This window comes from Coptis chinensis, chromosome 8 (assembly GCF_015680905.1).
Source record: "Coptis chinensis isolate HL-2020 chromosome 8, ASM1568090v1, whole genome shotgun sequence".
Classification (NCBI taxonomy): Eukaryota; Viridiplantae; Streptophyta; class Magnoliopsida; order Ranunculales; family Ranunculaceae; genus Coptis; species Coptis chinensis.
In genome coordinates, this window is record NC_141463.1 from 90,837,501 (window position 1) to 90,851,988 (window position 14,488).

Genomic DNA, 14,488 nt, shown 5'->3' on the forward strand with positions numbered 1-14,488 from the left:
GTTCATAATCGTCGAACTCCGCACTCCATACAAGAGTTCTACCAGGGTCATTGTTGATCCATATGCCTACTTTATATCTACCACATTCAAAGCACAATGGGTAGAAACCAAAAGCAAAGACGCCTGAGGGCGAGAGCCAGTAACTAGTTTCGTTCAATGAAGCGGACAGAGATGATCCTATAGTTATGTTGAAGGGTGAAGATGCAAGAGATGAATTTCCGGTTGTGTTGAATGGAGAAGGTTGACCAACACCTAAAGATACTAATGAAAGAAGGGAAAGGAGTAGAAGAACAGGGGATGTTGGCTTCTTCATGGCGAACAGAAAATCAACAACTTATGCGTTGCACAAAGTTTTGTTTCTGATATTTATATAGATGATGGAGACAAAGCAAGAGCCAATTACAAGTAGGACTTGAAATATTTGTTACTCTTAGTTGAGTTCTATGACAATCACGACTTCAAATCCCTTAAACACTACACACAATTTCAAGTACAATTAGGACTCTAATTTCCTTTTTTGTGGTACAAGGACCGTAACACTAATCAGTTTCCCTAAAATATGATCTGTTCATTATCTACGTCATCAAGTGTTTGCACAAAATCTTGCGTCTAGGTAATCGTTCTCATGCGACTCATGCATGCAGGCCCATCCTTCAGATGGCGTATTCATTTGAGGATTGTCAACGGTAAAAACAATAATCAAGCAGCACTGATTTCCTTGTGCTCTTTTTGAACGAATTGAATTAAAGAGAAGTAGTGTCCTTTATATGTGTCATCCCTCATAAATTAAAGGAGATTAACAAACAGGCCCTCCACACTTTATTTTGCCTAATATGATAATGCTTAATCAGCAACACTATCCTCTATTTGAAGCTCAGTTACAACTAATATAGTCCTGCCTAATTTTACATATTCTTTATAACTTTTAATGTATATATGGGCAAAGATGATGATAAAAGTGATTCTTGAACCAGGCCAGGGTTGAATATGATTTGCGTATAGTAATGGACAAATGTGATTGTCAAAATAGTATGAAATAAGGAGGGAAAGTGGAAAACTGAAGGATTGACTACAAACTGTGAAACTGGAAAACACACCACTGTTGACTGTTGTCATCTGCGCCTCACTTCAGATAACGCAGTATTAATTTGGCAGGAATAAGGTGGGAAAATGGTGCAAATGATATTTCTCTGTAGGATGTAGTTCCAACTTCCAACTTCCCAAGAAAAAACACATTCTGTCTTTTACCTTTGTTTTTACCTTTATCTTTTCTTCTCTTAATCGAAGCTAGAGAAGTACTTTTGATTGCACTTACAAGTTACGCTTACTCTTATTATCAATGGTTATATTGTTAGATGCATTTCCTTCTTCCATTGCTTCACTTGTTTGCCTAACGATTATCTGCATCGGATTAGAGAATATTGCCATTTGAGGAAATTTTAATATGCATGGTCATTTGTTATCAACCTAGAGAATGAATAGATCCTAAGAACAAGAAAAGATTGAGTTCGTGTCTACCTGAGGATATCCTCATAGGGACAATATCTGATACCGTTGGATGTGTGATCTAACGGTCGAAAATCAAAAACGAACTCACATTTTCTCTTTCTTTCTTTTTTTTTTTTTTTTTTTTTTGGACAGTTGGATCACACATCTAACGGTCTCAGAACCCTCATCCCTATGAAGATATTCTCGTGGTAGCCCAGGCCGAAAAGATTAATAGACAAAATGAATAATTGGGCTAGAGTGGGGATAAATCATAGTTTCTGAGAAAAGGTGTGGTCATTCATCAGAAAGAACTCGGTTTTTGGTTTCCCTAGAACAGATCACAGCGTCCAGAGTGTAATTTAATCAAAGTAAAAGATCACATCAACATAGACCATGGTTTCCCATACTCCAAAGAAAAGCTCGAACGACCATCAACAAAAGCATACCTGTACCTGAAAGCGACAAAGGTGGGTAGGTAGAGAATACTTAGCTAGGGGCGCGAGACAATGGGGACTTCGACGGGCCTTAGAAGCTCATTAAATGGCACCACCACCCTACCCTCACAGGCAGAGCTAAAATTAAACAAGAGTTCCATTTCCCTTGTTGCCATCGATGACAATATTCCTGCCTTTTGAAGCTTTAGTAGCCGTTCTCAAGACGATTATTTTCCTTTAGCAATACTCGGCTTAACAAAGGGTTTTTCCAAAATAACACGGGCTTGAGTAAGCCGCATTAATGAAATAGGAAATATGTTTGATTTGAAATAATAAAATATTTTCATGCATATAGGCTAGTTACTAAATAATGAAATAGGAAGTATGTTCTTACAATTATAGCAGGACGCATTACTAAAAAGTGAAATAGATGAGATGGGATTCCGGAAAGTCCAATCTAGGCAAATCACAACGACCTTGTACATGTACTGCAATTAATAAATCGATAGACAATTAATTTGAATAACACCATCGCGTTCCTCTTGTAAAATAAACAAACAGAGAGCACTCCCCATCTGAGATCTATCACGACCAGTTGTATTAAAGAAAACAATACTCTATATTAAAATGCAATATTTAAATATGGTACTATAAGAATATATCAACTTGTCCAATTTTTAGTATGAGTATTAACTTTTCAAACTACCGATTCCAGTTAGATTCTATAATCTTCAACGCCTCGGCTAGTTTTCAACGTTTGAGCAAAAGCACGTTGGCTTATTAATCAAGCTGAAAACTCCAAAACGCTTCATTTCTTCTTTCTAATCCCAACTCCTCGTCTCTTGCAACAGTTTGAGAAGAAGAACTTCCACCTAAAAATACAGACTCCGCTAATTTTGGTATGTGTCGAAGGCTTCATTATGAAATAATATAGTATACAACATGCCACACGTTACAATTTGACAAGAAATCGGAGCGCATTGGAAATCCAGTCATTCAGCTCTCAAAAAAGCCGAAGTTAGATGATGTTGTCTATGAACCAGTGAATGGTCAAATCCATCTTAACTCCGGCTTTTTTGAGAGCACAAATAAGAAACTAAATAGATCTTTTATTGATACCAAATTGGTATCGGAGATACCGCGGTAATACCAAAGCAGATTGCATATAACATCACCATCCTTTATCTCATCTTCCAATTTGAAGTTTTATCTCATCTTCCAATTTGAAGTTGGTAATATTGTAAACTGCCCTATTATAGCTATCCCTATTCTGCAGCACTTTATAACCCTATTTGCCGAAAAATGTACTTCTGTAGGCACATACATATAAGAGATGGAGATTGAAGGTTCTTTCAACGGAAGAATCGTAAATTGAAATTTCACTGTAAAAAACGAAATTGTTTGGTAAAAACAAGAATACACACACATTAGAAACATTGAAATACATAAATGAACATACTCACTCGACTTTAAGAATTTGATATAGATGGTCGAAGCAGGGACAAAGCTAGGATTCTAAACCAAAGGGTGCGAGATTATGTGCACACCCCACCCCCAAAAAAAAAAAGTATGCAATTTTTTTTCTTTATTTTTTTTTGTCAAAAGGTCTAAACAATAAATATCAACAAAATTATATATTTATTTTAATTCACAAAACTAGAGTGTCGTTGACTACTAAGAATTTAATATTGAGTGACAAAGTTAACTACTTAAGCACTTAAACCATTAATTGATACTACTATATCTATATATATCTACATAATCTAGTCCACAAGTCTACAACAATTCAACAAATTGTTAACTTTCTATAATATTATAAGTCGATATAACCCTACTATCATGTGGAGAAAACTATAAAAAAAACATTGAAAGTAAAAAATTACCTTGTTTTGTTTTGTTATATATTTGTTTTGTTTTTTTTAAGTGAAAATTTTATTGATAATGATAATGAGTTTTACAAATAATTAGGACAAGCGTCATGTGTATATATATCTACATAATCTAGTTCACAAGTCTACAACAATTCAACAAATTGTTAACTTTTATATTACTATAAATCTATATAACCCTAATATCATGTGGAGAAAATTATAACAGATTAATATTGAAAGTAAAAAATTACCTTATTTTGTTTTGTTATATATTTATTTTTTATTTTTTTAAGTGTAAATTTTATTGATAATGATAACGAGTTTTACAAATAATTATAACAAGCGCTATGTCTATATATATTTACATAATCTAGTCCACAAGTCTACCACAATTCAACAAATTGTTAACTTACTATAATACTATAACTCTATATAACCCTACTATCATGTGGAGAAAACTATAAAAGATTAACATTGAAAATAAAAAATTACCTTGTTTTGTTTTGTTATATATTTGTTTTTTGTTTTTTTTAAGTGGATTTTTTTTTATAATGATAACGAGTTTTACAATAATTAGAACAAGTGTTATGTCTATATATATCTACATAATCTAGTCCACAAGTTTACAACAATTTAACAAATTGTTAACTTCTTATAATACTATAAGCCTATATAACCCTACTATCATGTGGAGAAGACTATAAAATATTAACATTGAAAGTAAAAAAATTACCTTGTTTTGTTTTGTTATTTTTTTTTTTTTTAAGTGAAAATTTTATTGATAATGATAACGAATTTTACAAATAAATAGGGCAAACGTGCAACAAGCTGCGTAAGTCCTTTATGAATTTGTTTTTTATTTTTTGTTAGGATTGAGGTATTACGTTTGTTTAAGAATTGAGAGTGAAAGAAATGATGGAGAGTTTACGGGTTTGTTATGGGTGATTAGAATTATATAAACTGAGCGGTTGGGCTTTGGGCTTTTGGCTATTTATTTTAGTCTCATTAATCCATCAAACTTTCAAAGACACATTTGTCCCTCCTTAATGGTTTTGGACTCAAAATAAATGATAATTCTGTAAAGGCAAAAAGAGAAGTAAAAAAAACGTTGGTTTATTGGAATGTTTTTATTAGTTTTTTTTTTCATATATATATATATATATATATATATATATATATATATATATATATATATATATATATATATATATATATATATATATATATATATTTTTTTTTTTTTTTTTTTGTTGATTATATTCTCACTATAGTTGTGAAAATTTTGGGGGTGTGGTAATGGAATTTTGCTAAAAAAATTGGGGTCTGAGTCTTTATAGTTTGAAGATTTTTCTAGACAATTAGTTATGTGATAGTGGAACTTTTCTAATCTCAAGAGGTGCAACTGCCCCCACATAAGTTTATGCTTGTAGTATTTAAAATACTTTTTTTTCTCTATTTATTAATTAATTAAATTTATTTATTTAAAAATCAATTAGATTGGATTTGGATATGTGGGCTGGTTTTAAGCCCGAAGTGCATGTTGGGCTTGGGTTTTGGACCAAGTATATAAACACATTGTTCTAGAGAATAGGGTTACGGAAGAATAAAAATATTTAAAAATGGAGGCGAGCTAAAACCCGTTCTTTGGAAGCGTTGGGCTGGCGACAATTAGGAGGATTTTGTCGAGTTGTTCATTATTGTGAGTAGATATTTTATAGATTTTTATTTTATAAAATCTTCGTTACTGTCAATTTCTTTTCTGTTAAAATCTGTCGCGTTATTTATTAAACTGGTTAGTTATTAGTTTATTGTTTTGGTTAAACTGTCGAAATACTGTTGAGGCTTATTGGGCTGTCAATGGAGGCGCGAGCCCTGAACCTCGTCCAGTCCCAAATACACTATGAACCGTGGTACTGTTGTGTTGTGGGTTTGGGAGTATATGAGTTTGAAACTGTTGGAACAGTTCAAAAACTCTTTGGAGCTTTGTCAATGGAGGCGCCAGCCATCAATCGAACTACCCTCTAACTGTGTTGGTTTGTTTTGTGGGTTGGGTTGTTGGTTAGAGGGATTACGATGGGTGGTGGTTGGAGGTTGTCATGGTGCTGTCGAAGCTCCCAAATGGATCGTTAATGGCGTTACTGCCATTACTGTGATACTGGGACTTGGGTTTTTATGCGTTTTTAAAATAGTTTGAACTATTTTTGTTTGATTTGGTGGGTTGTTGATGTATGTTTGTATGTTGGAATGTGGATGGGGGGCATTGAAAGCTTGGCACCATTAATGGCTATTGAAATTGTAGATCTAGTTTTGAGGATGGGTTATCGAGTAGGTGGATGGAGTTTTTGCCTTTGTTAATGTTGTTTGGATTTGGAGGGGGAGTCTAACCAACTTGATGAAATGGGAGTGGGTGGCCGACGCGTTTTGGTGGCTGGTGGAGGAGAGAATTGGTGGAGAAGAAGAACTGTTGATCGGTTTGGGCTTGGGCCTGGGTCGGTTTCAGTTCTTGGGCCCTAGTTTTGTTTTGTTTGGGCCGGTTTGTTTTAGTTGGCTTGGTCCATTTTCTTTTAAGTCTTTGGGCCATAACTTAAATTGTTTTGTTGGGCTGATTTCAGTTTAATTTTCGGGCCGAACTCAGTTGTGTTTTGGGCCAGTTTCTAATATTGTTTGGGGCCAGTCCATAGGACTTAATATAGATCCCAATTGGGTCAGGTAGAATAAATAAGTTGGTTTTAAACTTTCGGGTTTTAAGGTTTGGACTTGGCCAGTTGGGTCCGAACCATTACCTTGGTCATGATCCCATGAGTCATGCACATTGACCTTAGCCATGAACCATGGCTATGATCCTGAACCTGTTGAACATAGAAACGACAGTTTGACTTTGACTTTGACCGTTGACTTTGACCGTTGACCGTTGACTGTGGAATGTTGACTTTTTCCAGTTTTTCTCATATTTAAGAATATGGACAACTATAGTAATAAAATATTGTCGAAGATTATATAACGTTGTTTGTCATTATCTAATTAAGATTTGACGTGAGTAGTGTGTAAAGCATATATATATTGGGTTTTAATTGTGGACTGTTTAATTGTGTTGCATTTTATGTTGTAAATTGTATAAATTTGGTGGTCATTATCTAATTAAGATTTGACATTGATATTGTGATATTATATAATATGTTGGGATATATATATAATGCAATATGTTTGGGAGAAATAAATGTATAAACACTCCATTATTATATATGTGAGATACTACTATGAGGTAGTATAGGATTGGTGAATATTTGCCCACGGGCTTTGTGGCTTAGTGCAATAATATATTGGCACGTGAAAGAATGAAAATGGTTATGAGATATATTCGAGATATTTCTAAATATTATGGCTTAGTGCAATAATGTATTTGACATGCACGTGATATAGTGAAATGTTTATGAGTCATAAATGTATGACACCTGAATAAATTACGTAACGAAAATTCTAGAACCTAGCTACCACAACTCATATGATTTGGCCCTTCTGGCGTTTCAGTGAATCTGAATGGCCTTCCCGGCATGTGATGTGATTGGCCCTTCTCGGCGTTTGATGAATCTGAATGGCCTTATAAGTAATGTGATTGGCCCTTACCGTTTCGGTGAATCTGAATGGCCTTTGGGCGTAAAGTAATGTGATTGGCCCTTCCGGCGTTTAAAATGAATCTGAATGGCTCTTAACTGCAGCGAATAGTGGCTTGATTATTCCGTTTGCAAAATAGAACGAGGCGCCGATATTTTTTATGCGAATAGTGGCATTACTTACATAATGGCTTTTTACATTGTCCTCATCCCGGCCGGGGAAGACATCAAGTGGTACATTATGTAAGGGGAGGCATGTGGATGTACATGTTAATTGTGGTAGCCAAAATAGGTAAGACATAGATCTGGCGTGATTTTAGGGACACACAAAGAAAGTCTAAACTAATATAATTATGGTAATATGTTGGTAAATGATATATCTCTAGATAGATGATTGTATATGTTTGGTTGGTTAGTAGTTTAGTTAGAACCTAAGAGCGCCTGGTGGAGGAACTAAATGCTTTTTATTATCGCGCATGGTATGTTGTATTAGTTGTTGGAAGTTAAGGCGCTTCGATGGAGGAACTACCTGCCTAGATTATTATACTTAAGGATGTTGTATTAGTTGTTGAAAGTTAAAGTTTCTCGGTGGAGGAACTAACTGCATTATGGTTTGTGTATATATTGGTATCAAATTATATGTTGTATTTTAGGGCTACTCACACCATTTTTATAATCTTTCCGTTTTGCATGTTTGCTTATCATGTAAATGAACATAGTTGATAAGTATTGGCCATTTTAGTGTTGAAGAAGATTGGTTGTTGCTTGTGGTTTTGCTTATACTATTTCAAGATAGGCTTTGTTTTCCTTTGAGGTGATATAGATTTTCAGTTGAGATAAAGTTATTTACATTTTCATTTGTAAATTTTTGTAATGAAGAGGACTTTTGTTTAAGTTTACAATTTTTATTGGTTTTTAATTATCCGCATTTTTAAACTGTTTATAGATTTTTGGGAGTTGAGAGTGCGTCACACCTCAGAGATCGAAGAGTCGGGAACAAATAATGTTTTTCCGAATTCTGTCGAAATTCGGGGTGTGACACGTACCCCCTATATACATCTATGGGTCGAAGAATTCCATCAGCTCTCGTCCTCTTTTTACTGAGCCCATCTCAAGACCTTCAACGTTAAGCAAGTGCGATTTCCCATTGCCATGCAAAAGGGTGCTCAAAACATCGTATCCATCAACACCATGTTTTTTTGGGATACTTAAAAGGTATTGACAGTTTGATTCTTCTCCCCATTCTAAGTCAGTGCAATCTTTCTAGAACTGGTGATCATCTTTCGAAATGAAGAGGTCGATCTCATACCCTTGACTATCCTGCATTGTAAACCGCCACTTCTTCGCCCCACACAATAACCAAATCTACATATAAACTTTTCTATATTCTCTCCAAATGACCCTTTATAGTAAATGTTAGATGGGAAATCTCTAAAATCATAGGTAGTTTTCTCATTCGCCATCGATTCACGGTTGAAGAAGAAAACAAGAATTTGGGTGTGTGTTTCGTTAACACTCAATTTTATTAGGGTTTAGTTATGCGAATCGAACCCACAATTATAAGTATCGACCGTCTAACCTCTAAAGTCTATATTATAAACTAGCCACTGTGCATGGGAGCTCCACTAACCCTTCTCTTTTTAAATATTAAATTACTATTTTGCCCTCGTATGCAGACCTCCATCCACACATAGGGTCTCACCTACGACCGCTACAACCCCTATTAGCCCTCCCCTGCGTGTGGCGATCACTGGTCCTGGAATCTATGCCTAGCAGCATGTAAATACACAGTGTTATCAGACCCAATCCGGACTGGGTCCTGGTCCAACCTGCGGGTTGTTAATTAAATTTTTAATAAATAATATTAGTTATGGAACTATTTGAAATGTGACAAAAACACAAATGTTCCTCTCCTGTTTGTAGTATAATCATTTTAAAAGAAAGCTCAAACAATAAAGACATTGCCAAGTGCCAACTGTGAATCTATGCATGATTAAAATTGTTCTATTATGTGGTACCAAAAGCTGGATTAGTAACTCCATTAACACCTCCACCTTGACCAACCCAGTCTTGAACATTTGTTGTGAGATCAGTAATTCCATTATCTCCAACCCAGTCTTCAGCATTAGTCTTAAGATCAGTAACTGCATCTCTATTCTCCTCTTCAATGCTAGTTTCATCTCCACCATCATCATCGTCATCAATGCCATCCAAGTCATCAAAGTTTTAAATCTCAACTGCAGAGGTTCAAATAGAATAGGCCGGCAAAGGCAGACTATTAAGTTTTGTATTTCTCATAACAAAAAAGACTAAAGTACTAAACATTGCATTGGAATATATGAGTAAATTACCATTACTTAAGTTAGCTTTAAGAGTACATGCATGTAAATCTTGCCGAAAACTTTCCAATTCATCAACAGTTAAAAGTGGGGTCATTTTCTAAAACCTAGTTTTCAGCAAAATCCTCAAATTCTATTGGATCATAATTCTTACCCTTCATGTAATTTCTGCAATACACCATTAGAGCCTTAGAGGTCAACTAATGAACCAAAGTTTAGCAAAATAATAAAACAACAGGAAAGAAGTAAAACTCGTGTGTACCTTTCCTACAATCTTAGGCTGTAACGAACATAAACAAGGTCATCAATTAAGCCTTTGATGCTCCAATCAATTCCTTTTTTGGTATGGATGTGCTCAAACACACTCCAATTTCGTTCATAACCCGAAGAACTACAAGTTTGGCTTAGAACACGAATCGCTAATTTATGTAAATTAGGAGCACTAGTTCCATAAGAAAGCCACCATTCATCTATAACAAAGTAATAAACAAGCACAATTGAAACGTTAATATCAAATAAACTTCAAGTATGTAGAATGTATTTTAGAATATTTGAAAATAAACCTCTTACCAGGTATCTCTTTATTGCGAGCACAAATAGCACTTATCCACCCTAGACTCCTTATGCATTTCTGAATGGATATGTCTTCATTTCCTTTGTTAATTTACATCTCAAATTGGAATTTCCATAGGAATACCTCTCAATGACATTCAAAAGCCTGGAAACAATGGTTTTATCCATCCCATCACTATAATGTATACTTGGGTTCAAGCAATAACCAGCAGCATGCAGAACTTTGTGAAGTTGGTAGTCCCAACGAGAATCAATGATCGTTATGTAAAGATCTACCCTTCTCTTCTTTCTTCAAAATCTTTTAAGCAACTCTTCCTTAACTTTCAACGCATAAACAAATAGCCCATTCTTTTCCCTATCATCACTATCAACAATCCAAACACTATGACAAAGGGGCTTTGCCTTGGACAATAATCGGGCCCTCTTCCAAAAATTTGGATCGAGCACATTTTTCACAAACTCTTTTGCATGTTTCTCCTTGGCATATGCTGAGCTACTCCACCCTCTAGACGTCATCATGGTCTGAAGAGCAATGAAATTGGTTGCAAAACGTGTAGGAGCGGGACGGAGTAGTTCCCTTCCACCATTGTGCTTCCTCATTAAGTGTAAAGGATAACAATGATTATATACATACTTGGTGATTTTGGAAGCTTGGGACACCACTTCACATGCCTCAACTAGCTTTCCAATATCCTACATCATCAAATTCAAGCAATGAGCTGCACAAGGTGACCAATATAGCGTGCGAAACTCTCATTCTAACAACCTCCCAGCAGCAACATAATTTGCAACATTGTCAGTTACAATGTGCATAACATTTTCTGCACCAACAAATAAGACCACCTTCCGAAATAATTTGTATAGCATAGGTGCTGTCTTAGAAGCATCAACAGATTTCAAAAATACAATACCACGAGGACAAAACACCAAAAAATTGATGAGAGTTCTCCTACTCTAGTCAGCCCACCCATCTTCGATGGAGATACATTATAGTTTAAACAAATTGAAAAAATAAATTCCATTGGAGCATTTGTTGAAAGCTTGAAAATGCCTTGAAACACCTATGTGGCCCTCGGCCAAACTAATAAAGCCCCTGCTTAGTGCAAATTGTAGTGCAACTGCACAACTCTTGAACACTCTTGTAGAAAGAACCAAAAGGAACGTGTCCAGTGCTCTCGCATAATCTACTATCTATATACTAAAGCAGAAACTTTTAATCGAAGATTTTTTTTCTCTTTTGTGGCACTCTAATATAAGAGTTAGCCTTTTGTCTCGCCTATGTTGGCACTCTAATATGAAAAATAGTCTTTTCTAATAACCTATAATCCCAAGTACATGGAATCTCTTTAGAGAGTTTGAGTGTATTTCTAATTCTTATATTTGGAGAGTTTGAGTGTATTTCCAATTCTTATATATTTGATCAAATAAAAAAACCTGCTAAAAAATAGGTGATTTGTAGAAGGTAAATTCATATTACGAATCAAACACTTTTAGTGTTCCAATTCTTATATATTTGATCAAATAAAAAAAATTGCTAAAAAATAGGTGATTTGTAAAAACTAATTCCCTATTACAAATCATACAATTTTAGTGCCTATGATAAAGCACCGACTTATTCCAAATATATTCTTAACACGGCCTCAAAACATAGTTAAAAACAATTATACAAAAAATAACATCACAAAATATATAAAAAATAAAATAAAAAAAAAATAACGACAAAACAATAATGACAAATATTTTAAAATATATATAATACTGAATGAAACTAACGTCAAAAAACAATTAATGGAGAACCAAAAATTGGATGCAAATACATCAAACTAACCTCAAATAATATTTAACGGGAAATCGGAAACTGGATACAAATGCAAGCATTAAACTAATCTTAAAAAGTAATTAATAGAAAATTAGAATATGGATACAACTGCATTAAACTAACCTCAAAGAATAATTAATAGAAAATCAAAACTTGGATGCAAATAGATCAAACTAACATCAAAAAATAATTGCCGAAAAATCAAAACTGGATGCAAATACATTGAGCTAACCCTCAAAGATTAAATTAACGGGAAATCAAAAACGTGGATGCAACTGCATTGAACTAACCTCAAAGAAAAATTAATTATAAATTGGAAACATAATGCAAATGTGTGGAACTAATCTTAAAAATTAATTAACGGAAAATCGATAACCGGATGCAACTGCACTGAACTAATCTCAAAAAATAAGTTGGATGCAAAATCTCAAGAAATAATTAACGGGAAATAAGAAACTGGATGCAAACTCATTAAATTAACCTCAAACAATAATTAACCGGAAATCCGAAACTAGATGCAAATGCAACTTTATCAAATAATAAATGAGAAATCAGAAACTGGATGCAAATGCATTAAACTAATCTCATAGAATAATTAACGAGAAATCAGAAATTGGATGCAAATGCATTGAACTGACCTTAAAGAACAATTAACAAAAAATGGAATTTGGATGCAAATGTATTAAACTAACCGAAAAGAATAATTAATGAGAAATCAAAAATTAGATACAACTGCATTAAACTGATCTCAAAAAATAAATAACGGGAATTGGAAATTTGATGCAACTGCATTGAACTAACCTCAAAATATAAATAACGGAAAATAAGAAATTGGATGCAAATGCATTGAACTAACCTCAAAACATAGTTGGGTTATATGTTGTGATAATGTCTCGATAAGTATAGTTGTGCATTTAAAATGGTGTTTATATTATCTCTTTCCGTATGATTGGGAACTCCTTGCTATTCAAGTAACTTCAATATATATGAACTTCGCCTAATTAGGCAATCTCACAAAACTTCAATCAAACTTCTATTATTAAACAACAAAATGAAATTGAAGGGTTTTATCAAAGGTGAGTTCTTTTTTTAATGGAGAGTGAGGTTTTCACATTTTAAGAAATTTGGTTGAGTGATCAATATAATATTAATATATAATAGTTTTATATATTTGCAAATATTTTTCAGAATAATTAATACAACAACACCTGTTCATAGATAATCTTTGAAGATTCTACATAGTGAGCTATGTATAATTTAAAGAATAATTAACGAAATTGGGAACTGGATAATCTTCGATGATCCCACATAGTAAATTAAGCAAAATTTATTTTTTATGTCATGTTTGCAGGGACACTACAGATGAATCAGTAGAAGTTGGTATTACACACCACATTGGATAATTATAAGGAAATCAGAAACTAGATTCAAATACATAACTAAACTCAAAGACTAATTAACGGGAAATCGGAAACTTTATGCAAATTGCATTAAACTAACGACAGATAATAACTAACGGGAAATTAGAAATTGGATGCAAATCATTGAAAAATATTTAACGGAAAATCGGAAACGGTATGCAAATATATCAAACAAACCTCAAATAATAATTAATGGGAAACCGGAAACTGGATGCAAATGCATTGAACTTAACTCAAAAAATAATTAACAGAAAATCAAAAACCGAATGCAACTGCATTGAACTAACCTCATAGAATAATTGATGGGAAATCGGAAACTAAATGCAAATGCATTGAAATAACCTCAAAGAATAGTTAACGGGAAATCAGAAACCAGATATAATTGTATCGAACTAACCTCAAAGCATAAATAATTAGAAACTAGATGCAGTTGTTTTGAACTAACCTTAAAGAGTTATTAACGGAAAATTGGAAACTGGATCCAAATGCAATGAACTAATCTCAAAGACTAATTAACAAAACATTGAAAAATAGATGAAACTGTACTGAACTAACCTAAATGAATAATTAACAGAAAATTGTAAATTTAATGTAATTGCATTGAACTAACCTCAAAAAATAATTAACTAGAAATCAGAAATTTGATGCAAATGGATTGAACTAACCTCAAAGAACAATTAACATAAAATCAGAAATTGGATGCAACTGTATTGAACTAACCTTAAATAATAATTAACAGAAAACCAAAAACTGGATGCAAGTGCATTAAACTAAAATTAGAGTTTAACTAACGGGAAATCAGAAATTGGATGCAAATGCATTGAAATAACCTCAAAAAATAGTTAACTAGAAATCGAAAGTTGGATGTAACTGCATCGCACTGACCTCAACGCATAAATGTCCACTTTTTTAGCCTTCTCACATGAGTAATT